This window comes from Danio rerio, chromosome 3 (genome assembly GCF_052040795.2).
Source record: "Danio rerio strain M-AB ecotype USA chromosome 3, GRCz13ab, whole genome shotgun sequence".
NCBI lineage: Eukaryota > Metazoa > Chordata > Actinopteri > Cypriniformes > Danionidae > Danio > Danio rerio.
The window spans coordinates 17,743,677-17,759,512 of NC_141023.1; the positions used below are offsets into that span (position 1 = coordinate 17,743,677).

The 15,836-nt window shown below is 34.8% G+C and overlaps 1 long non-coding RNA gene across 13 annotated transcripts in view; it reads right to left on the reverse strand.

Annotated features, from left to right (window-relative positions):
• LOC147845584 (uncharacterized) overlaps positions 1–15,836 on the reverse strand; it is a 100,821-nt gene that overhangs the window by 67,955 nt on the left and 17,030 nt on the right. For all 13 annotated transcript variants that reach the window (XR_015480598.1, XR_015480601.1, XR_015480596.1 and 10 more), the window contains exon 3: positions 7,063–7,270. This is a non-coding gene — a long non-coding RNA (uncharacterized LOC147845584). The remainder of the gene's footprint in view (positions 1–7,062; positions 7,271–15,836) is intronic.

The window sequence follows — 15,836 nt, forward strand, 5'->3', positions numbered from 1 at the left end:
TGAATTGTTCACCACAAAACTAGCAAAGTGAGCTAACAAAATCATATGGTTAGATTTGTTTCATTTCTACTTTAACAAATGGATTATTATCTGTACATTAGGGATGTAACGGTATCAGAATTTCACGGTACGGTAATACCTCGGTATGAATGTCACGGTACGGTATTTATTGAATCATTTACAGGAAAAAACAAAACTTATGAAAATACTCCAAAAAAGTGCCAAAAGTGTCAATGACATACAAATTAGCCATCTATCTGTAAGCTTTGAAACAGGAACTTCAATTTTAATAACAAAAAAATATTAAACCATGTAAAAAAATAAAGTTTAAATTTAGTAGTGTTGAAAAATCACATTCAACATTTAATCACTCACTCACTCACTTAGATAGAGATGGGTTTAAAGGAAAATTATCATATAAATATAATCTGGTAAAAGCTGGTATCTCTGGGTATTTACAATGTCCCCTGCAACAGAAAAAAACCCTCTCATTTGGGACTGAGGTTTCTGGGACAAGAGAGATATGACTTGGCCCAGGTTGACAGCAGTGGGTAACGTTGTGCATTGTCTTTCCCCCACTTGAGAGCACAAACCATGAGTGAGATAGATATCTCATGTCTGCATCAATCTGAACAGTGTGCTGTGTTTCTGCAGTCCCCATGACTGATTATTAGTCGTATTCCCCAACTTGCAGGCACGTGCACACACAGTGCTCAACCTGTGCAGTGCACATGCCCTTTTTAGTCTTTGATAGAATGTTCCCTTCCAAAATGATCAAAAGTGCCCCCGCGACGCGACATACCCTCCGTCCCTGCTATTCAGTACGCGCGCGACAACACAGCTGATAAGAACTCGCGCGACAACACAGCTGATAAGAACTCGCGCGACAACACAGCTGATAAGAACTCGCGCGAAAACACCACTATTCAGGACGCGCGCGGCGACAACACCCGCTTTAGAGTTTTACAGCTCTTTTTGATCCCCGCTTCTAGCAGCACACTCCATTTCCGCATTACTGGATCTGTAGTGACAACAGACCGCAAGGAATTATGGCCAAGCCTGGGCTTATGGGAATTGTAGTTTTCCGTTACCTCCCGTTCGCTTCATTCGCCTGAGCAAATTTTCTCAGAAGACCTATAGTTTTACCGAGTCATGCGACTACGGTAATATCGAAAAAAATTAATATTGCGGTATGACGGTATTTACAATACCGTTACATCCCTACTGTACATATCTAATTAAAATGTTCATTAAATGTGCATAGAATCATGTATAAATCAGAGCAGATTCTAGATTTAAGCGCCATCGTATTTAGTGAGTGTAGGTTTGCAGCTGTCACAAACGGAATCAATTAAAGTTAAAGAGGGAGAAGCAGATTTGGAGGAACCAGCCGAGACTCCTCCAGACAACTGCTCGTCCTGCAGAAACTTTTCCACAAGACTACTCATATTTAATTCAGAGCGACCGCAAGGAAGAGTCAGACCTGTCTGCTGACAAAACTAAAGCTACTGGAAATATGAGCCGCTGTCATATTCACCCACACACACAGCCACAATAACCACATACACACACATGCACTGTCACCACTACACACACACACTCACTCCCTCACTGACACATTAACCACATACACACACCACACTTACACACAAACTATACCATACTTGCTATACTTAAACACACACATACACTGTCAGCACTACACACACAAACATACACTCAAACCACACACTCCCCGATCACATCACACACATACTCAAACCACAATCACCACGCATTCACACACACTGACACTGCAACCACAAACACACACATAAACACACACACACATAAACACACACACACATAAACACACACACACATAAACACACACACACACACACACACACACACACCCTAATATACTCAATCACTGATACATTAACCACATACACATACTTACACACAAACCATACCACACTCGCAATACTCAAACACACACACAATTACACACACACAATCCTGCACCCACACACATGCACTCACACACACACACACTTGTCATCGACATATTAACCACACACACACATACACACACGCCATACTTACAAACTACACTATACTCACAATACTAAAACACACACATACACACACGCACATCACACACATACACAAACCACAAACACATACTCAAACCACAAACAATCACAGACTCATTGGCACTGCTACGACACACACAAACACACGCACACATAAACACACACACACATAAACACACACACACATAAACACACACACACACACACACACACCCTAATATACTCAATCACTGATACATTAACCACATACACATACTTACACACAAACCATACCACACTCGCAATACTCAAACACACACACAATTACACACACACAATCCTGCACCCACACACATGCACTCACACACACACACACTTGTCATCGACATATTAACCACACACACACATACACACACGCCATACTTACAAACTACACTATACTCACAATACTAAAACACACACATACACACACGCACATCACACACATACACAAACCACAAACACATACTCAAACCACAAACAATCACAGACTCATTGGCACTGCTACGACACACACAAACACACGCACACTAGCATACTTACTCACTGACACATTAGCCACATACACACACACTACGTACACACAAACCATACCACAATCACAACACTCAAACGATTCCAAGTTCCCACAAATTTAGGGGGCCCCCTAAGACAATATGAAGGGCGCGAATCACCACCCGAAAAAAGAAAATGATTGAAGGAATGAGTGAATAAATGAATGAATGAGTGAGTGAATGAATAAATGAGTGAATGAATGAATGAGTGAATGAATGAATGAGTGAATAATTGAATGACTGAGTGAATGATTGAATGAATGAGGGAATTAATGAATGAATGAATGAATGAATGAATGAATAAGTGAATGAATGAATGGGTGAATGAATGAATGAATGAGTGAATAAATGAATGAATTAATGAATGAATGAGTGAATGAATAAATGAGTGAACGAACGAATGAATGAATGAGTGAATGAATGAATAAATAAATGAATGAATGAGTGAACGAATAAATGAACGAATGAGTGATTGAATGAATGAATGAATGGGTGAATGAATGAATGAATGAATGAATGAGTGAATAAATTATTGAATGAATGAATGAGTGAGTGAGTGAGTGGATGAATGAACAAATGAATGAGTGAATGAATAAACGAATGAGTGAATGAATGAATGAATGAATGAATGAACGAATGAATGAATGAGTGAGTGAATGAATGAATGAATGAGTGAATGAATAAATGAATGAATGAGTGAATGAATGAATGAATGAGTGAATGAATGAATGAGTGAATGAATTAATGAATGTATAGACAATATTATAGGCAGTAATAACCTGGAGAGAAAAAAAACATCTTAAATCTAAGGAAGAACTTCTAGACATGCTGAGAGATGCTTGATATTAAATAGCAAGTCGTTTCAGAAAAGACGTGAAATGTTCAAGCTGTTGCTTGGTGCTAAAGAGGTTACAAGTCATTTTAGTCTGAATATTGTGTACATATTTCCTATATGTTCTGTTTCTATATTAAAGGAATATTACAAAAGTAATGACCCTGCACTTGCTCCATATCTTTTAGATAGATAGATTTGTGCAAAGGTCATAGACTCTCAAAGCTGGCGGTGGCTTAAGACTTTTGCGCGGTACTGTATATTTACACTTTACACAAGTAAATAAATAGACTTAACAATGGGGTAAAAATCTACACAGATTGGGTCTTGCGATGTCCTTATAAGTCACCTTCTCCTTGTAATACATGTGTCATACTTATGTCATTACACAAATTTGAGTCCTGTTGTGTCATATACACACACAAAATCCTGCCATATTTCAGAGCGCATCCCATGGGTTCAGATTCCCTGCGTCAAATGGCAGGAATTCATTTTGCTGTCTGAATATGAAAAAGCGACTGCCGTTTAAAGCCACTTCAGACGTGTCAGTAAAACAAAAGAAGGCCAGCGACAGACTAATGGGATGCCTTGTAATCAAAGCCACAGTGTCAAAACTGCTCTTATATTGTTATGTCACATGTTTGAGCTCGTGTGATGCGTGAACTCAGGAAATAAAAAAAACAACATCTGTTATCAGCCAAATCAAACAGTACGAGTGGAGTATGAGTCATCACAGCAACACTTCTAAAGAACTGTTGCATTCCCTATTTCGGTCACAGCAACAAATAACAGACCAGGCAAAACAGAAATGAACAGTTAACAAGAACTAATAACTGAGCTGCTCAGAAGAATAATGAGAGTAATTAGAAAATTAATCATGCAGTGGCTTGTTCTGTGTACATATGCAGGAGAAAGAAATCTGAAGAAACTATTTTTAGTCGTACTTATTTTTTTTCTTAAAGAAGGTTCAAGCTGTGGTAAAATCAACATGGACTCTAATGGCTTTCATAGTGGATGCTTCTGGCTTTATTGTGACTCATTTAAAATGATTCTCACACAACTTTAGATGGCATAAGAAATAGTGCGCATACAGTGCTCAGCATAATGGAATGCAGTAGAATGTACTTGTCAAAGTAGCAGCAGCAGTAATAATAATAATAATTCTTAATAATAATTCTTCCATGTTTAAAATTAAACCAGAATAATTCATAAAGTCCTCAATAATGTCCTCCTTCATATTGATAAACTCTATGTTTAACTTATGCTAAATTGAAGATATTTAATCATTTCTGATAACTATCATTTATTGTTTACATTAAACAATTAAAATAAAATAAAATTCAGAATTTATAATAAAATAAAATTAATTAATATTATTATTATTAATACTATCTAACTGTTCTAACTATTATGAAAAATATTATAAATAAATAACACATTAATTATTATTATTATTGTAATATTGATAGCAACAACATTAATAATAATAATAATAATAATAATAATAATTATTATTATTATTATTATTATTATTATCACCATTATTATTATAAGCATCATTACTATTATTATTAATAATAAGTATTATTTTTATTTTTAATTCATTCATTCATTTTCTTGTTGGCTCAGTCCCTTTATTAATCCGGGGTCGCCACAGCGGAGTGAACCGGCAACTTATCCAGCAGGTTTTTGCGCAGCAGATGCCCTTCCAGCTGCAACCCATCTCTGGGAAACATACACACACACACACACACACTATGGACAAATTAGCCTACCCAATTCACCTGCACCGCATGTCCTTGGACTGTGGGGGAAACCGGAGCAACCGGAGGAAACCCACGCGAACGCAGGGAGAACATGCAAACTCCTCAGAAACGCCATCTGAGCCGAGTTTCGAGCCAGCGACCCAGCGACCTTCTTGCTGTGAGGCGACAGCACTACCTACTGAGCCACTATGTCACCTTATTTTTATTTTTATTATAAATAAATAAAAAAATATAATATGCTTGTATAATTTGTTTTCCTTTCTATGAAGGGACGTTATTATTGCTATTTCTGCTATATTAAAACAATTATAATTATTGTTGTTGTTCTTATGTTAATATTTATAACATGATTAACAATAATAATATTAATAATATATTTTTATTTATTATTATTGTTGTTAATATTATAAAATAAAACAACAATACTAATAATGATGATATGCAGGACATTACGGTGGCACAGTAGGTAGAAACGATCACCTCACAGCACGATGGTTGCTGGTTCAAGCCTCGGCTGGTTGAGTTGGCGGTTCTGTGTGGAGTTTGCATGTTCTCCCCGTGTTCATGTGGGCTTACTCCCGGTGCTCCAGTTTCCCCCACAGTCTAAAGAAATGTGCTTTAGGTGAATTGAGTAAGCTAAATTGTCAGTAGTGTATGTGCGTGAAGGAGAGATTATGGATGTTTCCCAGTGTTAAGTTGCAGCTGGTAGAGCATCCGCTGTGCAAACAATTGCAGGATAAGTTGGTGGTTCATTCCGCTGTGGCGACCCCTGATTAATAAAGAGACTAAGCTGAAAAGAAAATGAATATCTAAATAATAACTATTATTATTATTATTATTATTAAATATAATTATTTTATCATAAACAAATTATTAAAATCATAACAAATTATTATAATATACATGTATAATTTTTTTTCCTTTTTATAAAGGGATAATATTGTTATTATTGCTACTATTTCCATTACTACTAAGCTATATTAAAACATTATTATTATTATTGTTGTTGTTGTTGTTATGTTAATATTTATAATAAAATAATTAAAATTTATAAAAATAATAGTAATAATAATAATATAATTTTTTATTTGTTATAATTACTACTATTACTACAATTAAGCTATATTAAAATGAAAAATTATTATTATTATTATTTTAATTATTGTTGTTGTTGTTAAGTTAATATTTATAATAAAATAATTTAAATTAATTTAAAAATAGTAATAATAATAATATAATTTTTATTTGTTATTATTACTACTATTACTACAATTAAGCTATATTAAAATAAAAAAATATTATTATTATTATTATTATTATTATTATTATTATTGTTATGTAAATATTTATTATTAAATAATTAAAATTAATTAGAAAAATAGTAATATTAATAATATAATATTTGTTTGTTATTATTACTACTATTACTACAATTAAGCTATATTAAAATGAAAAAATATTATTATTATTATTAACTATGCAGATTCGTTTGTTGCTGCTCAAATATTTTATATTGCGATGGTTGTGTTTTAATTAAGACAGGAGTAAAGATGATTAAAATTGACCTTTAAATCACAAGAATAAAAGTAAAACTGTATTAAAAACTTATTTGAAATAGAAATAATGCTTCAGAATACTACGGTTTGTCTCTCTGATCAAATAAACACAGGCTGCTTGGCCTACGATATGTCTGTCAACAGCACACACTGCACAAAAATGGATTTTACAGCCGTCTTTATGTGCAAACAATATTTTGAACGCAAAATAACAGTCCAGCAAAAGGCTAATGGTGCATGTTTGTGTTGTGGACTCACGGATGCAGGTGCAGCTCAGTCTGTCTGATCAGCCCAGTTCAGTCACGGTTGAGCTCATCACTGTGTTTCTGCCTTCTGGCTCCGTTATGAGTCACACGACCTCGGAAAATCTGACCAATGGCAGTGCAGCAGCAGGAGAACCTCTCGCACTTACTCAGCGGCGTGCGCTTCTGTTTGGCCGCTGTCCAAGGTGCTGAAAACACAAACGCTGAAAGACAGAACAATGCTGACGTAAACACACAAAGATCAACATCACGCACTATAATAACTCAGAGGGAAGAGAAAAACTGTAGCCTGACTTCAAGAAGAACAATCAATATAGGCTGACATCTGTTTTTGCTGGTATTTCGGTTACTAGCAGTGTGTTGTTAGGGTGTTTTGAGTGTTGTTAGATTGCTGGGAGATTTCTAGGATTTTTTTAATGGTTTTCAGAATGTTGCTAGGGTGGTTTGGATTACTTTCAGGGTGTTGTTAAGGTGTTTTGTATGCTGTCTGATGATTGTTGTTGGAAGGGTTGTTGTCATAAGGTGTTTGGTATTACTTTCTGAGTGTTGCTAGGGTGTTTTGGATGACATTAAGAGTTTTTAGGGCATTTTGTATCTTGTCAGATTATTGGGTGATTGATAGGGTGATTTTTATGATATTCAGAGTGTTCTTAAGGCGTTTTGTAAGTTGTCAAAATGTTGTTGGGAGATTGCTAGGGTGTTTTGTATGGCGCCGAGAGTGTTTCTAGGGTGTTTTGTATGCTGTCAGATTATTGGGAGATTGGCTTTGCTGTTTTGTACAACTTTCAGAGTGCTGCTTTGAAAAAGGTGTTTTGTACGATGTCTGATTGTTGTTGTTTGAAGATTGCTAAGGTGTTTTGGTTGACGTTCAGAGTGTTGCTAGGGTGTTTTTGCTTATTTTTAGAGAGTTGCTATGGTGTTTTGATGCTGTCAGATTGTTGTTGCGAGATCTCTAGCGTGTTTTGGATGACATTAAAAGTGTTGCTAAGGTGTTTTGTACGATGTCTGATTGTTGTTGGGAAATTGCTAGGGTGTTTTGTAAGACATTGTGAGTGCTGCTAGGACGTTTTGTATGTTGTCAGATTATTGGGTGATTTATAGGGTGATTTTTATGACATTCAGAGTGTTGTTAGGGTGCTTTGTATGGATTCATAGGGTTTTATAGGGATTTATAGGGTTTCTAGGGTGTTTTGTATGCTGTCGATTGTTGGGAGATTGCTAGGGTGTTTTGTACAACTTTCAGAGTGCTGCTAAGGTGTTTTGTATGATGTCTGATTGTTGTTGGAAGATTGCTTAGGTGTTTTGGTAGATGTTCAGGGTGTTGCTAGGGTGTTTTGGATTATTTATTTCTTTTGACATTCAGAGTGTTGTTAGGGTGCTTTGTATGTTGTCAGAATGTTGTTGGGAGATTGCTGGGGTGTTTTGTATGAAATACAGTGTTTCTAGGGTGTTTTGTATGTTGTCAGATTGTTGGGAGATTGTTTTGCTGTTTTGTACAACTTTCAGAGTGCTGCTAAGGTGTTTTGTATGATGTCTGATTGTTGTTGGAAGATTGCTATGGTGTTTTGGTTGACGTTCAGAGTGTTGATTTTTATGACATTCAGAGTGTTGTTAGGGTGCTTTGTATGTTGTCAGAATGTTGTTGGGAGATTGCTGGGGTGTTTTGTATGATATTCAGAGTGTCGCTAAGCTGATTTGTATGTTTTCAGATTGTTGTTAGGAGATCGCTAGCATGTTTTTTGACTTTCAGAGTGTTGCTGGGATGTTTTGCTAAGTAGACTTGTTTATTACTAATCATAAACAATAATAATGGCAATTAAAAAACATTGCTTTACATTATTTAATAATCTTTCTAATATGGAACTTATTATAACATGTGAATTAACTATATTGACAAAAGTTTTGAAAGATCCATATAAAATCATGCCCTAAGGTGTGCAAGCTGCTTCTACAAATATTTGTGAAAGAATGGGTCACTCTCAGGAGCTCAGTCAATTTAAGCATGTTATTGTGATTTGTTGTCACGTGTGCAATACATCTATTTATGAAATTCCCTCATTACTAAATATTCCACAGAATATATCAAAGTAGAAGTTGAACTTGCTCATGTATTAGTTGAATGCTTATTTTGCTGGTGCACATTGTTATTCTTTAGGTGAACAAATAAACTGTGCAAGTTAATCCACTGGCTATTAATTTTCTTGCTGAACTACTGCTTTAACAGGGATTCCAGCACTCTTACCCTACACAAATAATAAATCTGTGATCTTTCATGTGAATCCAGAAATGTGCACACAGATGCTGAAGGTGCTGATCTGCAGTGGTCAGTGATCTCTGAAGGACTGTCTCTGACACGAGGCTAATGAAGCATGTGTGTTCATGCCTCGCAGATCAGAGGAGCTCATCTAACACACACACACTCATATTGAGTTTTCATTTTTTTTATGGGGACATCGCAAGGACGTAATGATTCTTATACTGTACAGAGTGTACTGTACCTCCTCTTCCCACAACCCTACCCCTAATCCCCTAATCTAAGAGATGAAACATTGTCCCCACACAATCCAAAAATAGTGCTATTGCTATATTTGAGGGGACATTTGGTCCCTACAATGTAGTCAATACCAGGATTACACACACACAGTTGAATATATGAGTTTACAAAGACTACAGGGACTCTCAATAGATGTAATGTGTTTTATACCGTAAAAACACTAATGATATGGCCTTACCATACCCTACCCCTACCCATAAACCCAACCCAGTGAAAATCTGGCAAATTCTCAAAGTCAAAAGACACTGTTACTTATACTTTAAGTGTTTTGAATTGTAAGGACACAGGTCATGTCCCTGTAAACCACCTTAATATAGTGCAACTACTTCTTATCCATGTCATTATGCAATTCTGTTTCCCTGTAAACCACATAAACCTGCACACACACATACACAAACAGCTTCTCTCCAGCCCACTCACAATGTTAAATTCAAGCAGGTGAGCCCCGCAGCAAACGTGTTTACCCAGCCTGTGACGCACATCAGAGCTGGAGAGAAGGAGAGCGAGTCGCTGCGGATGGAGTGAGGAGGAGGAGACAAAAGGGAAAAGGAAAGAGAAAGAGCGAGATGCTGTGAAAGCCAACACACTGATCCATGAAACAGGATACAGAGAGCACAGGTGCGGAGTTCAAGTCATAAATTAAACAGTCCTTTTTCTCATGCACCTCTCTCTCTCTCTCTCTCTCTCCCCAAAACCAAAGCCTGTTTACACCAAGAATTTTAAAAATCCTTATTGGCAAATGTTGAACTTTTAAAGGGGGTTGTATCAATAGGACCCTATGATTTCTGCAATGCGGAAAATGTGGACAGAATTACAGAATTTAGTATTTAGACTTAGCTAATTAATTCATTTGTATAGAGCTTTTCACAATATTTTTTTCAAAACAGCTTCACAAAAGGTGCACATTATTGCATTACAATCAAATTAAGTTAAAGTAACAATCAAATATAAATGTATACATATCTATATAAATTTATATAAATTTATATATATATATATATATATATATATATATATATATATATATATATATATATATATATATATATATAGTAACAATATATATTTCTAATATATATTTCTAATATAATATTTCTAATATATATTTATATATATATATATATATATATATAGAGAGAGAGAGAGAGAGAGAGAGAGAGAGAGAGAGAGAGAGAGAGAGAGAGAGAGATTTTTTTGATTTTACAAATCCTTTTATTAACAAGCAATTATTTAACAATTGATTTACAGCTCAAATCAATTCATTTATAAAAAACAGCTCTTCATTAATGACAGAACACAAGCCATCATCGCAACACCATTCAATTTTAAACACATTAATTGCTTTCATCATTTTATAGTAATTAAAATCAACAATAATTCTTGATTTTACTAGGTTTTTAAAAACTACTACAATGTTTTTACCATTCCTCTTTTCTATTTCATTTTTTCTTGTAATATAAATAGCTGATTTTGCTTGACCAAAAATAAAATTCAATAATTGACATTTATATTTGTTTTGTCTTTTATATTTAAAACCTAATATAAAACATTGTTTCGTAAATAAAAAACCAAGTAAAGAAACTAAAACATTTAAAAGATCAAACAGAGGAGCAAGTCTTTTACAATACATAAAACAGTGAAAAATTGTTTCCCTTTCTAAACAAAACGGACATTGATCACTCACACTAGAATTTATTTTAGTCACAAATGCATTAACAGCTATAGCACCGTGTAAAATTCTCCACTGCAAATCCCCCGATCTTTTATTCAATGGTGGTTTATACAATATTCTCCATTCTGGTTTTTCTTCTTCTACTAAACACAGTTTATCTCTCCACACAGTGTCAGATCTCTCTTTTAAAGTACACTTATTATTTAGTTTCACAATATTTTTATAAAGCACTTTCCCTTTAACTGTACTAAAATCAACATTCCCATTTTCCTTAAAACATAACAATGGACTATTAATCCCAGAATTTTCAATCTTAGGTGTAAGTCTAATGTCTGGGAAACAATCTTGATCATTAGGGAAAATAATACCTTGACTGTAACCTTCAATTAAAATTTTTTCTTTTTCATTTAAAAAACTTTTCAAAACATTCAAAAATTTTGTAACAAACCTCACCGATCTAATTCCCATATATAAAGCAACATTTTCTGCATCTCTTAGTCCAAAACCCGCCTTGTCAACAATGTCTCTTAGTTTGGTCATTTTGTTGGAAATAAGCAATTCTTTTAGTCCTGGGGTATCATCTTTTGTTACATCAAGGCGACTGCCAAGAAGTACTGGTTCTTCAAGCAGCCAGAAAAGAGATGTTGTTGAATCTGCCTGCGAATGTTTAAAAAGTCCCCATACTTTAAAAATACTTTTGTAAAAAGAAGGTATTCCAGTCAGATCTAGATGCACATTATCTGTCAAAAAAAGTGACGCATGAAGATTCAAGCCATTTATTCCACGTAGGATGCATTGAGCTAAAGGCCTCCACACGAGATTTTCAGGCCCATACAACAACTTCTGAACGAATTGTAGTCTATATGTGGCTCCCCTGCTCACAAGATTCACCAACCCTTGGCCACCTTCATCTCTTGGCAGAAACAGAACACTTTGAGGTGTCCAGTGCAAATTGTCCCAAAAGAAGTTGACCAGTTCTCCTTGAATTTTTGGTAAGAGTCCAGCAGGTGGATCAACACAAGCAAGTTTATGCCACATAGAGGAACTCACCAAATTGTTAATAATGAGTGTTCGTCCTCTGTAAGAAAGTTGTGGGAGCAACCATTTCCACTTCTGTAAACGACTTTGAATTTTTTCAAGCAATCCGTTCCAGTTTTGTTGAACAAAGTCACTTTCACCTAGGTAAACTCCAAGGTATTTTAAAAAACCCCTCTTCCATTTTAATCCTCCAGGTAATAAGGGAGGGTCTCTTTTCCAGTCACCTATGAGAAGTGCTTCACTTTTTTCCCAATTAACTTTAGCAGAAGAAATCTTTTTAAAATTGTTAATAATACATTCCAGTCTTCTTACATCATCAGTGTTAGTTATAAAAACAATAACATCATCTGCATATGCTGAAAGTTGCACTTGAGTATTACAGTGGGGTATAGAAAAACCTTTTAATTCCGCTCTTATTCTGTGTAGAAGAGGTTCAATGGCAATGGAATATAACATTCCTGACATAGCACAACCCTGTCTAACACCTCTCTGTACATCAAAAGGAGCGCTTAAACCACCATTGATTTTGAGTACACTTTGAATGTTACTATACATTACCTCAATCATTTTTATAAAATGAGTACTAAAACCAAAAACCTTTAAAACTTTTTTCAAATACTCATGTTCAACACGATCAAAAGCTTTCTCTTGATCTAATGAGATCAATCCACAATTAATACCAAATAATTTAGCAACTTCTAACGCATCCCTAATTAAAAAAATATTATCAAAAATTGATCTATTTGGTATAGAGTAATTTTGATTAGGCTGTATAATTTGGTCCAGTACTTTACTTAGTCTTACAGCTAAAGCCCTTGATAAAATTTTATAATCTGAACACAAAAGTGACACAGGTCTCCAGTTACCTATTTTTTGAAGATCTCCTTTTTTGGGTAAAAGAGTAATAACTGCTCTTCTACAACTCAAAGGCAATGATCCTTTATTTAAACTGTCATTTAAAACTAAAAACAAATCTTCACCAATCACTGGCCATAAAACTTTATAAAAATCAACAGGAATTCCATCAATGCCAGGCGATTTGCCATTTTCCATGCTCATCATTACTGTATATAATTCATCTTGTGATATAGGCAGCTCAAGCATTGCATTGGATTCATCATCAACTTTAGAGAGATTTTCAAAAAAAACTGAGTTTTCAACATCCCTCTGTAATACTTCACATTTATATAAAGATGAATAAAAATTAACTGCATATTTGCGAATCTTACTAGAATCTGTAATATCTTCTCCTGTTTCAGACTTTAGTGAATGTATTAATCGGCTTTTTCCATTCTTTTTTTCCAAATTGAAGAAAAATTTTGAAGGTGCATCCATTTCTGAAATATTTTGAAACCGAGAACGAATTAAAGCACCCTTTGCTTTTACATTCAATAAATCTGCAAGTAAATCTTTTTTAGTTTTACTTTCTTCAAAATCAGTGCTATTATTTGTAGAAGCTGTTGTATTTAAAAGTTCTGTTATACTTTTTTCTAACTCTTTCATTACTCGCATTGTTTCTTTAGTAACATTAAAAGTGTACTCTTTACATAACTGTTTAATTTGTATTTTCCCGCAATCCCACCATTGTTGCAGTGAAGAATACATTTGTTTTTGTTTTTTAAAATTTTCCCAAAAAACAGAAAAAAATTCTTTAAAATTTTCATCATTTAAAAGTGATGTATTAAAGTGCCAGTATGCACTTTTTACTTTCACCGAATTGACAAAAATCTTACAAATAACCGCACAGTGGTCAGAAAACCCAACAGGAATTATACGACAATCTTTGACATAATTTATTTGAAACTTAAACATATAGAACCTGTCAAGTCTTGCCATAGAAATTTGGTTATCTTTGCTATGTACCCAAGTATATTGTCTATCATTTAAATGTACATTTCTCCACACATCACATAAATCACAAACTTGTACTAAATTCTTCATTTCTTTCTGTGAAGCATTATGTGGTTCTAAATTATTTCTATCCATTTTATCATTTTCTGTGCAATTAAAATCTCCACCTAAAAACAATAAATCTTCTGAATCTACATTATTGATAACATCACAAAACTTCTTTAAAAAAATTATTCTTTCAGCTCCTTTATTAGGAGCATAAATATTTAAAAACACCATTGTTGCATGTTCAAACTTGACTTTGACTTTCAAAAAACGGCCTTTAACTATTTCTTCTGTTTCAACAGACAGTGGAGACACTGTCTTAGAAAACAAAACAGCTACTCCTCCACTGTTGTAAGCCAAATGGCTCATAAAAATCTGACCATCCCAATCTTTCTTCCAGTTTATTTCATTAAGATTGTCACTATGTGATTCTTGAATAAACGTGACATCTAGGCGTTTCATTTTTATGAATTCAAATAAACACATTCTTTTCTGACTGTCTCTAGCACCATTTAAATTGAGAGTTCCAATGTTAAACACCCTCATAGTAAATGATGTTTTAAAAATAAAAGAAACAATCAGAAATACTGCAACCTTAACCAAGAACAAATTACACCAAATCTGGTTTTTCATCATTAAGGAGGTTTTTTTTCTTTACTTTACCCACTAATTTCCTTAGACGATAAACCTCTGTGTCTATGAATGCACCTTCTCTAGTCAGAATCTTTACATCTTTCACGAAAGCAGAAACATCTTCAAAATAATCCTCAGCCTCCACGTTTGGTAAAAATTTTGTTTCCCTCAGAAATTTCTTGATTCCCTCAGCCGTATATCTTTGTGTTTGACTTTCACTTTCATTTTGCGATGAAAAGGAATAAACTGAAGAACTGGAATCAGAAGAATCAGCATCGTTATCTGATATTATATAATCAGCCTTACTCTTGTCTTTTTTTGCTTGTTTGATCATTTTGTTTTCACTGACTTTTTTTCTTTTATTAGGAACTTTAAAGATTTGCTCTGGTTCAATTTCCATTTCCACTATCCCTTCACCTGTACTTTCCTTAGCTGTTCCAGCTGTGGAAAAAGTTGCCTTTTGGCTACTTGTGTCATCCTTAGAATTAATTGAGGTTTGAACAGCAGACGAGCCTGCTACTACCTCTGCCATAGTAGGAGCCACCGCACCTCCCCCGCCTCTCTCCTCAGAGACCGCAGCATCAGCCGCAGGTGCAGCGGCATCTACCGCGACAGACGCATCCGCAGAAGACTCGCCTTGTACGTCTCCCTGACCTGTCTCACCTCCACTTGTACACGATCGAATTAAATGCCCAATTTTTCCGCACCCGAAGCACTTTATTATGCTCTCGGATGTTGCGTAAATGGTGTAATTGAACCCATCTACTTTGACATTAAACGATAGGTTTAATTCGTCATTGTTGTCTTTCAGAATCATATAAACTTGTCTTCTAAAAGACATCACATGTTTAAGCATGGGTGATTTACACCCAAGAGCAATTTTCCTGATCGGTGAAACTAATTTGCCAAAAGAAGATAATTCTTTTGCAATGCATGCATCGGAAACAAACGGAGGTATGTTTGACACAATAATTTT